This window comes from Mastigoproctus giganteus, chromosome 4, assembly GCF_048544385.1.
Source record: "Mastigoproctus giganteus isolate SK-2022 chromosome 4, ASM4854438v1, whole genome shotgun sequence".
NCBI lineage: Eukaryota > Metazoa > Arthropoda > Arachnida > Uropygi > Thelyphonidae > Mastigoproctus > Mastigoproctus giganteus.
The window spans coordinates 49,029,433-49,050,013 of NC_143578.1; the positions used below are offsets into that span (position 1 = coordinate 49,029,433).

General features: G+C 37.8%; 1 protein-coding gene and 1 pseudogene across 1 annotated transcript in view; both read right to left on the reverse strand.

Moving 5' to 3' along the window:
• LOC150086703 (protein amalgam-like) overlaps window positions 1-20,581 on the reverse strand; it is a 207,848-nt gene that overhangs the window by 172,346 nt on the left and 14,921 nt on the right. The gene's annotated exons all lie outside the window — the stretch shown is intronic.
• LOC150086704 (uncharacterized) lies at window positions 2,667-19,329 on the reverse strand (annotated as a pseudogene).

Here is a 20,581-nt window from a genome sequence, read left to right on the forward strand (position 1 = left end):
TTATCCATTGTCTATAGATTTTTATTCGGTTGCTTTTTTTGTTTTTGTGTCATCCACTGTCCATTTCTAAATTTTTTTTTTTTTTTGTTGTGTTATCTGTCCATTTATGGATTTTTTTGTTTGATTTTTCTTTGTTGCGTCATCCATTGTCCATTTTTAGAATTTTTCGTTTGGTTTTTTCTTGTTGCGTCATCCACTATCTATTTATAGATTTTTTTTTCGTTTGGTTTTTCGTTATGTCATCTGTCCATTTATAAATTTTTTTCGTTTGGTTTTTTGTTGAATCATCTGCCCATTTTTAGATTTTTTTTCTGTTTAGTTTTTCTTCGTTGCGTCATCCACTGTCCATTTATAGATTTTTTTGTTTGGTTTTTCTTTGTTGCGTCATCCACTGTCCATTCATAGATTTTTTTTCCCGTTTGGTTTTTCATTGTTGCGTCATCCACTGTCCATTGATAGATTTTTTCGCTTGTTTTTTGTTGTGTCGTTCACTGTCCATCTATAGATTTTTTCTCTTTGTTTTTTATTGTTGCGCCATCCACTGTCCGTTTATAGATGTTTTTCGTTTGTTTTTTTTTAATTGTTGCGTCATGCAGTATCCATTTATAGATTTTTTATCGTTTGGTTTAATGCAATAAGTTCAATTTTGGTCTATGGCACTGTTGGCCAGTTGCATCTGCGTATCAACCAATTTCTCGTCTCATTTGACAAATGTCATTAATTAGTTGACTAATTAAACAAGTGCCATTTATTCTTGACATGGAGCTCAACTAATTACTGCGATTGGTGATTCAAGAAACATGAGTCGTGTCATCGAAACCTCGTAAATCAAAGGTGTCTCCCGGAACAAGCACCCCCCGATTGCAAACAGTTGGAAGCTGATATCACATCACACTAATCTACTTGTAACGCTTCCTGCGGATTCTGGTTCTGCGGATTTCCTTTCTTTCTTTCTTTCTTTGATTAGAAAGTATCAAAGAGGCGCCATTGTATAAATAGAACTTAATAATAAAATCAACATAAATCATCTAGGAGGGGTGGGGTTTCAAAAAAGATTTCCATTCACCCAGTTGTGAGAGAAAGATTAATTTTTTTTTATTTGATGCCATAAAATCACCATAGCAACCACACAAAATTTGGCTTCGATCTCGCAATTCAATTTTTTTCTTTGCAGTGCCGAATACAGATCAGGCATCGAATTCGAAATTTTAAATTCGGAAATTTCAAATTTTGAATTTTACGAAGGAGAGATTAAAAAAAAAAATTATTAAACAAATATTTTGATAATTTTTTGAAATTTTATTAACCGTACCATCAATTTACTTTAAATTATCTAAATTAAGCTAATTTATTTAAATAATGTTTAAATTAAAATTGCCGAACTTTATTAATTTCTCGGGGTCGACCAATCTCGATATTTAAATTTAAATTAAATAAATCGTTTAAATATTTTAAAATAAATTCAATAAATCAAATAAATGTATAAAAATTAAATAAATTTATAAAAATTAATTAAATAAAATATTTCTTTTACGCCGTTAAATACGAAGTGATTTAACGAAGATGCGCGGACAACCCTGCAAGGATCGTGGAGTCGGATCCGTTAAGTTGCCGACGCCCTTATTGACCTTAGTCCGTGCATTACGTAATGGCGACCTCCTTCAGCGGGGGATGATTAGTTTGTGAATGGAAAGCGAGCTTTTTAGGGGTGCTTCGGAATTCGCTAATCTGCGGCTGTAATGGCCGCCTAATCCCGCACCTCGCACTCGAAGTTATAAACGCAACTTACGGAGATGTCAATATTTGTTCAGCCGCCTTTCCGATGTAAACGACGCCGATGATAATTACGAAAGCAGAGCTTCGTCCGCCCAAAAAAGCGCGCTCGTTCGTACTGGAATGAACCTCGAGGTTCGCACTTGGACGGCTTAAGGGTTTTCGGCAAACGGGGGCGGAATATTTTGCTTCGCTCATTACGGAAACAATTCTTTCGGCTCGAACTTCAATCGGCAGTCGATGCATTGGCCGCAGCCGGCCACTTCCCACGGTTGCTGTTCGGACGCTAAGTGTAGTCGGAGGGAGCTCCCGGTTGAGGTGAACAAAAGCTTTACTGCGGGATTATTCGGTGCCTTTCCTCCTTCTGTCTTTCCAATATCGATCCCTCTCCGTCTGTGTCGGGGGTGGTGTAGCTCCCGTTGTTCTTACACCCGGACCCGCTGCCTTTCCCTCTGTTCCGCTGTGCGCGACTCTTGTAAGGGCACTTTCGTACAAACAGAAATCGGGCGACAGCGGAACTCACACCTCCCCCCCCCCCCCCGATATGAGAAACAGAACAGTTCCGTGTAGATCGGGGCCGTGAATTCGTAATGAGGGTGAAGCATCATAAAAATGAAACCGGGAGCAGCTCTGCTCTCTGTCTCTCTCCTCCATCTTTTTCAATTGTTCTTTCTATCATCTTACTCGCTTTCACACTCTCTTTCTTTCTTTCCGCTTCTCTCGCTCTTCCTTTTTATCTCTCTTTCACTCTTTTATTCTCTCTTCCTCTATGTTGTTTCTCTCTCTCTCTCTCTCTCTCTCTTTCTCTCTCTCTCTTCCCTTTCGCGATTTCTGGATTTCTGCTTCTCTCCCTCTTTCTTTCTGTCTTTCTTCCTTTCTTTCTTTCCCTCACATTATTCTTCCCTTTGTGCCCCTCTTTCCCTTTTCTCTCTTTTCCTCCTTATTCCTTATTTTTCTCTCTGTCTTTCTGTTTCCCCTTTCTCTCTCTTTTGTTTTTTCTTTCTTTGTCTCTCTCTCTATCTTTCTCTCTTTTACTCTCTTCTTTCGTTTTCTTTCTCATCAGCTTTAGCTCTATCATTTTTTCTTTCTCTCTCTCGCTGGCTCTTTCTCTCTCTCTCACTCACTTTTTCTTTCTCTCTTTCCCTCCTTCTACTACTGTTTCATTTTCTGTCTTCCTTTCTTTCTCTTGACTTTCGTCCCCTCTTCATCTCTCTATTTCTGTCTATATTTTTCCCTCTCTTTCTACGTTTCCCTCTCTCTCTTTTTCTTTCTGTCTCTCTCCTCTTCCTCTCTTGTCTCTCTGTTTTTCTCTATCTTCCTCTTCCTTTCTCTGCCAGTTTTCTCCTTCTCCTTGTCTTCTCTGCTCTGTTTCTCTCCATCTTCCTGTCTTTCTTTCCCTGTTCTCTCTCTGTATCTTCCTCTTTTTGTCTTTCTCCTCCTCTCTCTCTCTCTCTCTCTGTTTCTCTCCATCATCATCTTTCTCTCTTTCTCCTCCTCCTCTCTCTCTCTATGTGTTTCTCGCTTTCTCTTCCTTTCTCTCCTTTTTGTGTCCTTATCCTTGTCCTCTCTTCTCTCTCTCTCTCTGTTTCTCGCCATCTTCCTCTTTCTCTCTTTCTCCTTCTCTTTCTCTCTCTCGCTGTCTTTTTTCCTTTCTCTGCTTTTTGTCCTTCTCCTCTCTTCTCTCTCTATCTTCCTCTTTCTGTCTTTCTCTTCCTTTCTGTCTTTCTCTTCCTTTCTGTCTTTTTCGTCCTCCTCCTCTCCTCTCTCTGTTGCTCTCTATCTTCCTCTTTCTGTCTTTCTCCTCTTCGCTCTTTTTCTGTTTCTCTCTATCCTTCGCTTCTTTTCTCTGCCTTTCTGTCGTCCTCTCTTCTCTCTCTCTCGCTCTGTTGCTCTCTATCTTTCTCTTTCTACCTTTGTCCTCCTTCTCTCCCTGTTTCTCTATATTCCTCTGCCTTTCTATCAATCTCTCTCTTCCTGTCTCTCTTTCTATCAGTCTCTCTCTTCCTCTTTTTCGATCAGTCTCTCTCTCTCCGTCTTATGTTATTTGGAAACTGTGCGTTAAAAGAGCACATAACATCTTTCATATTTCGTGGGTTCTTAAGCAACCCCACGCGTTTCGTTTTTTAATGAGGGTCTGGCGTTCATCAACTCCAATGACATTAACTTAATAAGAACGCTATTCAAGAACGTCCTCGTGGTACTGTTCGCAAGGCGCTCATTCCGCCATAAGTAAATAACGCTGAATATTACTTCCGCCGCGTAAGTACACTATCTCAGATTACCATTACACGAACACCCCCCACCCCCACCCCCACAGCATCATTTACGGTTAAGCCGCTGGTAAATAATTTACAGCGTATCTATCCCTGGTGCATTTCTAATGTATGGACACGAATTCCATAAATGGTTATGCACACCTCCCACCTTCCAATATTTCCAAACGAATTTAAGGAATTATGGGAAATTCGTACGTGTTCAAATCTTCTTCACAAAATATTCACGTTCGCGTAATCCAATTAGAAATTATTTTAGGCTCATTTGCATATACACGCGTAAAATCCATTGTCCGTCCGTCTGTCTGCGTATAACAACTCACTCAGTCTATACGCTGATTGGAGGAATGAATGGGCAATATGGAGAATGCGCATAAAAGAAAATTTATCGGATTATGTAGTGCGTATATGAAAAGTTAAAAAGCTCGGATTTTTGTTATCAGTTAACTAAATATATAAACCGCGACTTATTACTATTTGCTTATAAGAAACGTGTAACACGTGATATCCTTTCATTATTAAATTCGAGGAGAAAAAAAAAACAAAAAAAACTCCAGACCCAGCCCCATGAAACCGATATAAACTGAAGCTGTGTGCTGGTGGAAGTCGTTATTATTATGAGGGAGTCCCACAGGGATCAACACTCGGACCCTTTTAGTTTCTGATATTAATTAACGAGTTTTTAATCAAGGTATAACAAGTTGGATGATGACACGAACGCTTTTGTTTCTAAATATTGCGCTAAGGCAACACAGGACGTGAAGATTCGGTATTTAATTGTAATACTGATGATTTGTACACATTGGTAATGATCCAACACTATCTCTTCATCCTCATTAAATAATAAAAAGAAGTTACTCATTATACAGTAAATAGAATCGTGTCCACCCGCGTTTATTTTATATTTTAAGCGCTTTTGAATAATTAAAATCTACACGCAACACAATCGAACGCGAGGAGGGGTGGGGAAGGGGGCAGGCAATTACCTCGTGCAACAACCTCCCGACAGTCGCTTTCTGTGTTGTCGTGTGTACAAGAATATAGACTTTTGAATTTCAGAGTGGATTGGTTCTCTCATTGTCCTTCAGATGACCTTCACCAGCTCTTTCCGGTTTGGTATTATGAGATGGATAAATTATTAAAATTGAATTCTAACAATAAAGCGGGCGCCTGACTGAAATCGACCATAACAACGCCTTTTGTTGCTATGGTTGATTTCAGTGTTGCAGACGATGGTGTTTTTTTTTTGTTGTAATGTTGGTTCACGTAGAGCATTGTTAGAAAATGAATTCATTTATTATTTTTCTCCCCATTCTTTTTTTTTGTTATTTTTGTTTAAATCTTCCGTTTTATTTTGTTTATTTTGTAAAGCAAGTTTAGGTATGGCGGATTATTATTTATAAAGGAGTAAAAGAAGAGAAAATTTGCAAACTCGCAAAGAAAACTGAACTCTGTAAATGTACAAAAATGAAAATACATTATACAGGAAATTGTAAAAAAAAGAAAAAAAAGAAAAGTAACATTCAGGTAATTAGAGTGAGCAGTCGGAATAAAATTACATTAAGAAAGGAGAAAAAGTAAAACGTCCAAAGAATATTAAGAGAGATAAACAGAGAAGATGGTACATTAAATATTACTCAACTAATCCAATTATGTAGTTGAAACAGAGATTTTATGACAGTTGCGTCGTTATATGATATTGGAATGACTTAAAGTGCAGTTGGGGGGTGGGGAAAGGAAAAAAAGGAAAAAAAAAAAAAACAATTTTCTTTTGTTAAAAAAAACAAATACGCACTAAGAATTAGTCCCTATCTTTTAAATTTAGAGTGCATGTGACATAATGTTTATATCCAATTAAAAATTAAGCCAATCACCTGGCCGCATTTATCTATGGCATTATAAAAAGGAAAAACGACCCCAACTGCTGCTCCGCTAATCATTAGCTCGAGCTTATATGGCTACAGCTTATCGCCGGTTAAGTCTTCACTTTCCCCTTGTTAACTGGCTTCACTACAGAGTAGATAATACTCCGGCTTGGGTCCCCTTTTGTATTTGAGCACTGTTGTGCACGCGCCACGTCAAACGCTGGTTATGTCTGTCACATCCTACGGACGTTACCACGACAACGATTCTTATAATGAACCTTATCCCCCTCAACTACGACCCTACCCTTCCTCCCTCCCGCCGTTTTCTATCAAGCGTCGCAAACAGGAAGAAACTCCTAAGAAAAGTAAAACTTATACGGATAAAGCGTTTTATATGTGTGTGTGCTTTCGCTAATGGGTTGATAGAAACGCTAATCCTGGATGTTTTGTACGTTTTTTTTTTTGTATTTTATTATTTTCTTTTTCACACCACTAGTTGTAACACAGATTAAGATTAGACAGAGAGAGAGAGAGAGAGAGAGAGAGAGAGAGAGAGAAAGAAGATAAAAATAGCAAAAAGAAGTTCCGGGAATCCTCTTGCTAAAAAATCCATTACAGATTTTCTTTTTAAGATAAATATGTGAACTTGAGAGATAGCTGGCGTGTTGATCCTGACGTCTTTATTGGATGAAGGCAATTTCGAAAATATGAACTATTGCCTCTTTGAATTGGTTCGAAAAAAGGGGTTGGTTTTTGGAAATCCTAAGCGGTCGAAGCAAATTCCAAAATAGCGATTTAAGCTTGCATGCTAGAGAATGATGCAAAAGCAACAGACCTGTACAGCCTCAATAGATTAGCGATACTTCATGGCCTTAGTTACCTTGGCACACAAAACAAATACGGCTTTATTCAATTGTAGAAATAGGTATAAATCTTCCAATCGTACTGTTTTCTCAGATCGTGTCAGGGAAATTATTCTTGTAGGGATTAAATCCTTTATTTTGCATTCCACAGCAAGATTCCACCAATAAATTATTGGAAACCGTGGTTTAGATAAAGAACGCAGCATATCGTAATTGGCTTGCATCCAAATCTCCAGCTTCATTTTCTGCTTGCACCAAAGTTCGCAACAATTATGAAGCGGTTATTAATGAGTCCAAAATAGATTTCTAAAAGGCGAAGAGTAGAAAACTTGCTTCTTGTCCAAATGGTAGTCGAGTATTCTGGTCTCTTGCCAAAGCTATTGCGGTAAGTTTTGCCCATCTCTGCTCCCACATCTGGCAAACCAGATGGTTCTACTGCCACTTCAACCAAAGAGAAAGCTGCTCTGCTGGCATCCTACTTTTCTTCAATTCAATGATGATCTTGCTAAACCATCTCTTACCATTCCCACTACACTGCATTCAATGCCTCCCGTGGTCTTCCGTCAAAAGGATGTCAGAAGGATTTTGAACAATCTTGATGCTAAGAAAGCTGCAAGTCCTGATGGTATTTCTCCATTTGTTCTCAAAACCTGTACTCCTAAGATGACAAATCTCTCAAATCCAATTATCGTTCCATTCCACCTTATATTCATTATAAATAAATGTAGAAATCTGTTAACCACCAACTCCTAAACTACCTTAAAACCCTCCATCTGATCAATGTGGATTCCGTCAATGTCGATCCGCTGCTGATAATGATGGGAGTTCCTTCTCCCATCTGACCATATTTGGCATATAAAGATTTTCTAAACAAGTTCGAATTTTTTGAGTTCCACACTGTTTCAGAATAGGGTAGCCAATTTTTTCTGTGACCGCTCACAGCTGGCGATGATAGATGGTTCTCTGTCCACTAACTGCTCCACTAATGCTGGTGTACCCCAAGGTGGGTTTTTTTATCCCACTCTTTCCCTCTCGTAAATTAATGGCCTTCTTCCATTGAACAGAAAACCTATCCATAGTTTTATTGATGATAGTACATTGTATTCCAAATTGCAGTTTGAAAATCCTTGCCCTGCACAAAGAACTTTTCGAATATCTCTGTAATTCCTCCATTTTTTACAAACCACTTCGAATACGGGCGGCCACCAATCAACATCCGTTCGCTATCAAATGCCAACCTTACAGAACCAACTCTTTCTCTAAGAAAATGGTAGAAACAGAGTGAGAAGCTGATAAACGCCATTGCAAAGAATGGTAGAAACACTGTAAGAAAGTAGTTATTGTAATAGGGTTTTAGGAACATCAGGGACTATTGATACGTGTACATTGTTTGTAAATTGAGTGTGTTCCGAGGTCGGTTTTCTAGATAAAAAACCGGAGTTCCCTTGTAAAAACCATGATACCTTCGCCCGAGACCGACTAACTTGGCCACGTTGTGAAAAACGCCCATAAAGATTCCTCCCATCATCGACGGGACTCGAACAGGTTTTTCCACTCGGTGTGTGGAGGATGGCGACTCTACGAACTCTATGCAGACGACTCCTTTCTCGTGGACTATAGCTGGCGTGAGAGTCGTGAGCAGTTGTGGGCATTCTATCTCATTCCCACAATTCCCCGGGATATTTACGCATGAATAATTGCAAATTTCCTCGTTTTCTCGTATTTTGCAGACGACAGCCCACTCGTTTGGTACACACTCGCAACAATTAGCCGCGATTATCCATATTTCGTGGTTAATTATTAATTTCGCGCGCAACAACTCTATCATATTAAGCGGGAAAAGATAATTTGGCTTCCTTTTATAGTTGTTTTATGATCGGCAGGGTTGTAACGAGACCCGTTTCATGCGTTGCCAAACGCTCTAATCTCCGGATTCTATTATTTAGTGGACGCCAGCTATAATTAGGAAAAAAAGAAAGTAATTATGGCACTATTTTAATGCGCCCTGTGAAATAAATCCTCTTTCTTCTTTTGTGGTCGGGGTACAAAAGGTTAAAGAGATTTAATTCGTCGTTGTATTGGCGCGTGCGCGCGCGCACACACACACACACGGGTGGGGTGGGGGAGTATAATCTATCGTCGTAACACGCTGATACCGCTCACACACACAAATGGGGCGGAAACTGAGGTGGTTAAGTTGACAGAGGCTGCAACAGCGGTGATCGGTGGTACACTGATTGATCATGCGCAAATAGAAGCCATGTTTATGCAACACGGTCGAGTCTTTGGCTCTTGGAAGGGACTGCAGTGAAGTGGTGAGGAGAGATAGGGAAGAGGGAAAGGAGGGAATGAAAGAGATGCGTACGAGAGATAGAGAGAGAGAGAATGATGGATAAAAGTATGTCCGGATTGAGAAGATGAGAGAAAGATTAGTATTACAGAACGAGAGAAAATGAGCCGACCCTGGAAAAGCTAGAGAGAGAGAGAGAGAGAGAATGAGAAAAATTAAAGGTAAAGAAGTATAATCAGACATAAGTGATGAGAGGAAAAAGAGAAACAAATAAACAATGAGAGAAAGAAACAAAATATAAGAATGAGAAAGAGAAAAAAATAACAAGAAAGAAAGATATTCAGAGAGAAAAAGAAAAAGGAATAGACTGATAGAAACGAAATAAATGAGACGGAGAGAGAGAGAGAGAGAGAGAGATGGGATTATGAGGAAAGTAAAGGATATTGTGGAAGACAAAAAGAGAGAAAGGAACAATGAGATAAAGAAGAAGAAATTAGAAGGAAGGAAAGAAAAATGAATAATAAGAGAAAAATACAGAGAAAAAACAGTGACAGAGAGAGAGAGAATGATAGAGAAAGAGAAGTAATGACAGAGGGAGAGAAAGAAATAATTATAGAGAGAGAGAGAGAAAGAGCAAAAGAGAGATAAACAGGCAATAATGGCGAGAAAAGGAAAAATGAAACATATAAGAAGACAGAGAGAAAGAAAATAAGCAAAGAAATGAGAGAAAAGTGACAGAATAATACTGAAGGAGAATGAAATGAAAGACTAAAAATGGAAGAGAAAAAATGGAAAGAGAAAAAACAGAAATAAAGCAGAATGAGAAAAGGAGAAAGAAAGGGAGAATGGGAAGAAAAAAGAGAGAAAGAAAGAAAGAAAGAAAGGGAGAATGGGGAAATGAAAAGGTGATATGGAAAGAAATAGAGAATATAGAGGGATAGAAAGAAGAGTGAGAGAAAAATGAGAGAGAGAGAGAGGGAGAGAGAGAGAGAGAGAGAGAGGGAGAGAGAGAGAGAGAGAGAGAGAGAAAACAAGGCAGAAAGTCAGAGGGAAATTATGAAAATAAAAGATATGGAAAAGAAAAAAGAGGAAGAAGGAAGATAATATAGAATATACAGATTTAGAGAGACAGAGGGCGACCAAAAGGTAGAACGGAGGGAGAAGAAGAACAAAGATAAGCAGAAAGGATAAGAGATAAACAGAAACAAAACAAACATAAAAAGACGGTAGAAAGAGGGGGGGTAAACAGAGAGATAGCGTAAGATGAGAAGTGAACGAAGCAAGTTAAGAGAGAATGATAGAAGTAGTAAGTGAAATTCATACGAATAATTATGAATGAATTTTTCCTAATAATTTATGAATGTGAAATCAAATTCACATGAATGTTAAAAAAACAGAGAAAGAAACAGGGAGGGATAGAGAGAGAGAGAAATAATGTGCAATTTCAATCAACTTCTTCACATCTTTTGAAGTCGCGCCAACCTGCATTTATAAAAACACTACTTGGGATTAACCACTCGCACCAATCACTGATTAATCTCAATTAAAGGTAACTGACATTTTTCTCTCGCACGGCCCCTATATTACATTCATGCAAGAGCGGACAACAGTCAGCTACTTGATCGCAGTGGGTCGAAACATTAGGAACTCACCGAACGCTGGAAACACACACGTGGAAAATGCACCACCAGCTTAGCGAGGTAGCCGGCCCGGCCAAAAATCGATCACCTAACTGTCGACAGGGTTATTGCGTACCAGAGGTCAGATAACACATTTGGAAAATGAAACTCGCACAACCCGAAAAGGAATTTCCTTACAGTTAAGCGTACTGGAAGAGAACATCCACTTCCTCAACAATCACGCGCAAAATTACGTTAAGCCTACCCACAAATCACCGCGATGACATTGGCCATCTGAATTACGAACCCTTTTCAAAGAGGAAAACCCATCCCCATCCACTGAATAACATTCGTCAACGAATATCACCTTCATCAGCCATTACATCATTTCGGTAAAAATAGTCTCTGATAAAGATTCGTATATCGCTGCCTCGAAACGTAAGTCTCCAAAATCATATTCTTTATTTTCTGGGCGTATTTATGGTCTCTTTTTCATTACCCTCTGAGTGCCCCTTATAAAAGCCACCTAGGCGAGCATTCCGTGAAATATACAATACGGAGCCGACGCGGGTTATTCGCGCGTACGAAATGATCTTTTATGTATTTTTCGCCACCCGACTTTAGCATTTATTTACGCTTCCAACGAATAAAGAAAACTCTCCTACGAATCTCTCTCTCTCCTACAACGCCCTATTATCCCTTAGGCTCCCCGGTGATGCTACTCAGAATTACTTTTAATGTACTCTACTTCTCTTTGCTCGCTACTCTGGTGTTTACACGCAGAATTTCTAAAATAATCTTTTGTAAACTGCAGAAAGAAAGAGGAGTCAATTTGAACGGGGAAATCCTTTCGCAGTAAACTTTTGTTTCATCGCAAATGGTTTTGTGAAGTAAACGTGGGCGGTAGTGGCACGAATTCACCGCCAGGTCGCGCTGAATTTCTGTTCTTAACAAACGCGACGCAGTTAATAGATTTTTGAATCCGATTAAGGATTTATTTCGGCCAAAAATATCGTTCCCGGTTTCACCACCAGGTGGCGCTAGCGCGGAGTAGTCTTAATAAGAGGGACTGCGGTCGTAAAAAGATTTAGGATAACTCGTTTCGCCGGAATATGTGCCCTACTTTTGCTGTTTGACCGCAAGGTGGCGCTTTCGGTATCCTTGCACTGCTGGCTTATGATTTAGGATTTTTATTTAACGCATTCAAGTGGCCATAAAACTGTCAAGCCATCTACGCCTAGGTGTACCATCGCGGCAAATCAACTGCTTCGCTATCCCCCCCCTTTCCCCCATCCCCGGCGTGTGCATTAAGACGGTCACGTGACCGAACGTGTCGGACGTGCCTAACATAAGCACGAAACGACTTGAGGAAGGGAAAAAATGCGGAAATCGCGAAAGTTTTCGACTGTTTTGCGTCTTTCTGGCTCACGCGATCGTATTCCTTACAACCATCTTTTCTTCGATCGTAAGATTTTCGGCAACGTTTATACGACTATGCTAAAACTTACGGGAACAGATCTGCTGCCAGGGTGTAATATCCAAAGCGTCAGTACTTGTCTTCACAGTATCTCGCAACACTTCTGCTATTTATTGTTTTCCTCGCAGATATCTCTCTAGCTGCCGATATCCATCCGAGAAATAAAGTTCCATGAACATCTGTTCCTCTTAAAGCGAACATCGTTCAGCGGGTAATACGCACCAGTCTTTTTTGGTAATTTTTTTTTTTTTTTTGGATTTTCATAGTCCCCATAAAACTTTCTATCAAAGTTTGTAGAGAGAAACTTCTGCAAAAACACTTAGAATCCCACTTGGAAGTTTGATAAAATAAGTTTGTTCCATAAAAATATTCTGCCAAACTCAAATAATGAAGATATGAAAGCAGAAGACATCTACGACAACGAAGACTACAAGCCGTGACGTAAAAAAGGGCCGTTTTTACGCAGTAAGTACAAATCGACATTGAAAAGTTCTTTTTCATATGCGCAGACGAAACATCATAAAATACATACAATATCACGTCATAATGACGTACAATACAAATCTATAATGACGTATAATATAACGTCATAATGACGTATAATATAACATCATAATGACGTACAATACAAAGCTATAACGACGTACCCAATAACATAATGTGTCACAAAGTTATACTGACGCGCAATATAACATCATAATGACGTATAATACAAAACTATAACGATAAACCTTACAACATAATAATGTGTCATGCAAAGTCATAGTGACGTACAATATAACGACGTACCTTTTAACATAATAATGTGTCATCCAAAGTCACAATAACGTATAATATAAAGCTATAAGACGTACCTTATAACATAATGTGTCATACAGTCATAATGACGTACAGTGTAACGTCATAATAACATGTGATACAAAACTATAATGACGTACATAATAACATAATGTGTCAAACAAAGTCATTGACGTACAATATAAAGCCATAATGACGTATAATACAAAACTATAACGACGTACCTTACAACATAATAACGACGTATAATACAAAACTATAACGACGTACCTTACAACATAATAATGACGTGCAATACAAAGCTATAACGACGCACCTAATAACAATGTGTCATACTGACGTGCAATATAACAACATAATGACGTATAATACAAAATATAACGATGCGCCGACCGGGCTAGCCGAGTGGGTAAAGTACTTGCCTGGCAACCCAAAGGTCGCGGGTTCCATTCCCGCCTCGGGCTTGGATCAAAGTACTACAAAAACCTTGGGAGGTGCAATATGGCCACAGAAGCCGATGCGCCAACAACTACCAAATCAAAAAAAATAAAATAAATAAAATAACGATGCGCCTTACACATAATGATGTGTCATGCAAAGTCATAGTGACGTACAATATAACGACGTACCTTATAACATAATAATGTGTCATACAAAGTCATAATGACGTATAATACAAAGCTATAATTACGTGCCTTATAACATAATGTCATACAATGTCATAATGACGTATCATGCAATGTCATAATGACGTGTCGTACAAAGTCACAATGACGTACATTATAACATAATGTGTCATTCAAAGTCATAATGATGTATAATACAAAGCTATAACGACGTACAATATAACGTCAAATGACGTGTGATGCAAAGCTATAATGACGTACCTAATAACATAATGTGTCACACAAAGTCATAATGTCATACAATATAACATCATAATGGTATATCTCATAACTACATAGTCACGTGTCTAATTACCACATAGAAATGTATAATAATCTCATCATGACATGTGGTTCAATGTCATAATGACGTATTTTAAATATACTATTAAATGTTAATCCTTTGAGAATGCATTTCCAAAAAATAATAAAATAAAAACATCATAATGATGCGCTTTATAATGACGTCATAATAGTGTACATTGTAATAACCTTATAGTGACGTATCTCGTAACCACATAGGGAAGTCCCCAATAACAACATATAAGCGTGTATAATAACCTAATTACGACGTATTTTCGAAGTCATAAAAGCGTACTTATAACCCGTAATAAATATAAAATTAAAATTTAATCCTTTTAGAATGTCTGCAAAAAAATAAAAGCGTCATAATGGTGTATTTTCTTATAACGTCATAATGACGTATCTTTCACGTAGTGAAGTGTTCAATAACAACATATTGAAGTGTATATGAACCTCGTCGTGGCGTGTTTTCAACGTCATAACGACGTAGATGTCTTATGATGTCACAATGACGTATACGTCTTATAGCGTCATATCCACATAATCACGTCTAATAACCACATGGAATTGTATAACTTCATTACGACGTGTTTTTAACGGCATAATGACATATTTATAACTTAATAAATATACGATTAAAAGTCATCCTTTTCGAATACCTTTAAAAAAATTAATACTATATGTGATTATCACTTTGAATATAAAATAAAAACGTCATAATGGTGTACCTTCTTATAACGTCATATTGACGTATTTCCTAACCACATAGTGAAGTGTCCAATAACAACGTATAAATGTATACGTTAACCTCAATACGACGTGTTTTAGACGTCATAATGACGTACTTACAAGAAACAAGTCACAGTGACGTACGTGCTTATAACTTCACAAACAGATGATCAAAGCTTTTTTAGATTGCATTTACAAAAAAAAAATAATAATAATTTCTAATGTGTTATTGTCTAACACATTAACCGTGACGTTTCGAATTATTTTAGGTTCTTCTTCAGAAGGTATTTCTTTAAAAAAAAACAACTTCAATTTTAATCCGAGAATAACAGTATAATTTTAGTTTTCACTGAAATATGATTTGTAGGAGTTCGCTAGACAGGAGAAGGATGGAGAATTAATAATAAATACGCCAACATTAACACAGCGATCAGACTCGTGCCTAAATTGTGGAGTGAGTGATCGTAATTGACATATAAACGGACAGAAGCGCGCTGATTAAATACTTAACTTCAAAGAAATCACGTGACTGAAGGATCTATCTTGCGCGTGCACCAGTGCTCCCAGAAACAATAGAGCGAGAAAGAGATAGAGAGAGAGATCTGACACTAGTTACACTATAATGGATGCATAGGTGTTCGCGGGAGACTGGATGGATTGCGATGTCAACTTGGTTTCTATAACAAATTGAGAATCGAGGCAGCGGTCCCAGCTCTACCCGTTTCCAGGGGACTGAAACCCAATGAAGCCCACATAATAAATACTCGTTTCCATGTAAAATCCACTACAGATTCGCGGATTAGAGGGATTTTTAAGGTAGTTTGTTGCACGAGATTGTGGACCGTCATCCGGAAGATGTTGGTCTTTATTTAAATAGGATTAACCAGAAGGGATTAGATGAGAATTCCATCGAGAAAGGGAGATTCGGCAAATATTTAATCGGGGATTTTGTTAATAAGGAAAACTGATATAATGATGGAGAAATTGGGTTTGCTGTGTTTGAGTTAAATCCGAGTTAGAAGCACGTATAATTAAGATCGAACATGTAGAGTATAAAAAGAAATATAAAAAAGAGCATCCGAATGAATTTCAATTTTATAACTATTAAAATTACGAAAATAAAGTTGATCCGTTAAAATTAATGAAATAAAACGGTATTTTGTTGAAGTGGACTGGAATGGTCAAACGTATTTTGCTGAAACAGACATGAATGGACAACCGTATTTTTCCAAAATGGACATGAATGGGCAAACGTGTTTTGCTGAAATGGACATGAAATAGATAACTGTGTTTTTTTTGCTTGAAATGGCCATGAATGGACAACCGTATTTTGCTGAAAGAGAAAAAAATGGAGAACCGAATTTTGCTGAAATAGATATGAATGGACAACCGTATTTTTCCAAAATGGACATGAATGGGCAAACGTGTTTTGCTGAAATGGACATGAATGGATAACAGTATTTGGCTGAAATGGACATGAAATAGATAACTGTGTTTTGCTTGAAATGGACAACCATATTTTTCTTGGAATGGATATGAATGGACAAGAGCAGTTTGCTGAAATGGACATGAATGGACAACCGTATTTTGCTGAAATAGAAAAAAAAAAAATGGACAACTGTATTTTTCTGAAATAGACATGAATGGACAACCGTATTTTTCCAAAATGGACATGAATGGGAAACGTATTTTGCTGAAATGGCCATGAATGGACAACTGTATTTTGCTGAAATGGACGTGAATGGATAACCGTAATTTTTTTTAATGGATATGAATGGATAACCGTATTGGATACCGTAATTTTTTTTAATGGATATGAATGGATAACCGTATTTTGCTGAAATCGACATGAATGTACAGCAGTATTTTGTTGAAATGGACATGAACGGACAACAGCATTTTGCTGAAATGGTCTTGAATGCACAACCATGTTTTGCTTAGAATGTGCATGAATGGCAACCCTATTTTGGTGAACTGGACATGAACGGACAACCGTACTTTGCAGAAATAGACATGAATGGACAGTCGTATTTTGCTTAAATGTACATGAACGGACAACCGTATTTTGTTGAAACGGACAACTGTATTTAGCTAAATGGACATGAATGGAGAACTGTATTTAGCCAAATGGACATGAATGGACGAGTTCATTCATATTCCTTTCACATGTATGAATATATTCGTTTGCTCATCTCCGTTTTTTTAACATGAATGGACATGTCCGTTTCTGTTCTCAGTGTGAGCATTGCTAGCTTTTTAGGCATTGGAGTAAATGCCTATTAAATCCCATTTCTTAAAATAAAGAGTGAAAAAAAGTTTGAGACGCGCGAGTATCTCTGAATACGAAAGAACGATTTTGTTGTCAAGATTCCCTCTTCGGCAGTGAGGGGAAAACGATTTCAAGATAATTATGGTTGTATTTTGGGCAGTTATCGCGAAGAATTTTCTAAGAAGTCAATTGATTTGAAGGAGAATTGCATGTATTCCATATCTCTCTTTTCTCTTTTTGTCCCCATTCACATGGCACGAATGGCATGAGGCATCTAAACCTTCTCGAAACGAACGGAAATAAGGAGCCACCTTTGATAGCACGAAAGAAAAAGCTTTGCGTGTTCTTGTAAGTGTAATAAATCAAAGAATAGTGAGATAAAAGCTACATTTCCTCTTCGGCACGCCTTCAGTGTTGACTCTTAGAGTTCTGGGAGAGGACTGCTGCAAATACAGACAAGATAAAAAGCTATTAATTTTCTACATAATTGCTTTGATCTATCCGCAAAAGAATGGAACGAAAGAGTAAATAAAGGTACCGGGCTTCAATTGCCAATGGAGGGATAATTTTTCCTCAATTATACGGTTATTTAATATTGAAAAATCGAATACTGTTCTGTCCTGAGATAAAATTAGGACCGGTTTTAATTATCATCTCCTCTGTAGAACATATATATCGGTTACCATGGTTACCCATACGAGCAACAGTTTACGAGTTAATTGATCTAATGCGAGATCAATTTGCCGAAAACAAGTCCCTACACATTAAAGAGGAATTTTCGAAAAGAGAAAAAAAAAAGCTCCAAGTACCAGACTTAAGATTTACAAAGAAAAAAAAAAAAAAAAAAAAAAGGGACAAAGTTTCGGAAAGTTTTGTATGTAGAGGCCCTGAACCCTTTTAGGCTTAACTTGTTCTACAGACACCCCAATAAAAAGTGCCTATGAGGAAAAAGTGTCATTAACCCACTTTTTAGTTTGGCACTTCTCTTCCAGCCAGGCATGTCGAGGCATGTGATAGCAGCTAACTGAAGAGGCAGGTGACAGGTAATTTGTTAACAATATGCTGCATTGATGGCGTATGCTGGCCTACCGCTTCTACAAATAAAATCTGAGGGGGGGAACAAACAAAAGAAACAAAAAGAGTCACGTGACCAAAAGTTCAGCCATCTTTATTTAACGCGCAACGTTAAATAAAAAAATTATCGCTAACTCAACTTAGTTCACAAGCGCAGGAATCGTAGCGGGCCGTATGCGGCTCGCACTAAGTGAAGCTATTCCTTAGGCTGTTGGTTTTTATATTTCAGGCTTCAGTTAACCTGGTGCGTTTCAGCAATTTTGCGCGCTGAGTTCTGAACATGGCTTTCATCGATTTGTTAAACCATGGCTTGGCTCTTGCGTTAATTTAATGTACTTGGAAGCATCCCCCCCCCCATCGTAATATCTGCAAGCCAAAGTGTGAGGTGATCGAAGGCTCTTAACAGCATAATTGGCATGCTCTGTATTTCACCCTACTAATAGGATTTTAATAGCAGAACGATAGCGTCTGCTTTTTTTTAATAATTTGTTGAATGCTGTTTCTTTGTCTTCTGGTATGGTGTGCAAATGGTCATCTGGTATTTTAAATTTTCTTTCCACGTACAAAAAATGTATAAAAAATGTATTTTTTTTAAATTTTATTATTTTAATTCCTGCTTGGAAATTTACCAAAAAATTTAAAACTTACATTACTTATAATGGTTTTATTTCTTCAAGTATTTCCAACTTTCTATCCCTATTTTGCTTGCTCTTCGTTCTTCTGTAAGTTTAAACAGAAATTTTTTATTCAGATTTCCAACAATGGTTTCATTCTTCAGAAGATTTTTTCAAATTTTTATTTTATTTTATAATTTTCATCATCAGGTGTTTACAACTTCCCGTTAAAATTTTTTCACCAGTGGTTTCCAAATTTATTTCACAATTTGTATATTCTTCACCAGGTTTTTCCAACTTTTTGTACCAAATTGCACATCCTTCATCAGATATATCGAACTTTTTGTTCCAAATTGTACATTCTTCATGATGGTTTCATTTTTTTTGTCCCAAATTTGTAAATTCTTTAAGGTGTTTCTAACTTTTGTCCCAACAGCATATTCTTCAAGATGTTTCCAAATTTCTGTCCCGATTTCCAATAATGGTTTTCATTCTTCTGCAAGTGTTTTCAAATTTCTTTACCCATTTTAAATTTTCAGCACCATGTATTTCCAACTTTCTATCCCATTTTCTCCTTTCTTCACCATGTATTTCCAACTTTGTGTCCCGATTTCCAATAATGGGTTCATTTTTTAACAGGTATTTCCAAATTTCTGTCCCAAATTCTTCACCAGATGTTTCAAACATTCTCTCCCGATTTCCAATAATGGCCTCCATTCTTCATCAAATATTTAAAATAATCCCGATTTCCAATCATGGTTTCAATCCTCTGCAAGTGTTTCCAATTTTCGATTTCGAAATAAATAATAATTTCAAAATTTTGGGGGTACGAAGTTGGAGACCTCCCCAACTTCGTACCCCAAATTCCAATAATGGTTTTCATTTTACTGCAGGTGTTTCCAACTTTCTATCCCGATATACAATTTTCGTCACAAGATATTTCCAACTTTGTATTCCATTTTTTCCTTTCTTCACCATATGTTTCCAACTTTGTGTCCCAATTTCCAATAAAATCAGGACGCAAGCTTCCATTCTTCTGGAAGTGCTTCTAACTCCCTTTCCCAATTGCCATCACCAGGTGTTTCCAATATTATATCCCATTTTCCTCCTTTCCTCACCTCATGGTTCCAACTTTGTGTCCCAATTTCCAATAATCGTTAGGTCTTCTGTAAGTATTTCCAACTTTGTATTCCAATTACCTCCTTTCTTCACCTGGTATTTCCAACTTTGTGTCCCGATTTCCAACTCTGCCTCAAAATGCGATATTACGATCGATGCCAAACACGGACGCGGTGTTGTTGTTATAAGTACACGTACACAAAGTCGGTGCATTGAATTATGCAGCGTTTTACTGTGACAGACGAACTACAATTGACGTAATTCTACGGAACTTTTCACGTGCACCCGCACAACACACGGGTCGTCTGGGAGCTGTCAAGGCACACTGAGAAAACCACAATTACCAGCGCATTGGTCGCTCCAGAAATGCGATGTTATTGTGTTGCGCTCTACGTTTCAAGGTTCCTCCGCTCATTACCATCATTGGTACAGTGGCGTCCTTAATGCCATCAACCGAATCACGTGCTCAGTAAGCGTACATTTCAATGAGGTGCTGGCAAAAGGAAACCTCCGCTTGGAGGTAACTCTAATCCTTCGCAGGATTCGACAGTTTTCTGAGTACACATTACGTCTGTTTGGTAATTGACTCAGTCGGTTCAACTACTTCTGCACCAATGGGCCCGCTCTCCCCCCCCTCCCCCTTTCGGATAACTGATTAGTCAACAGCTGGAATAATTGCGTTCCATATTAGTTATCAGCGAATTACTTAAAAAAATAAAAACATGGTGGTGTTGAGAAAAAAACTGATGACTGATAGTTTGACAAAGTCGTGTCGTTTATAATGAACTCTGATAGTACGAATAGCGTTCGTATTGAATTATATTTGAATCCGAGTGTCATTTACTGCGAA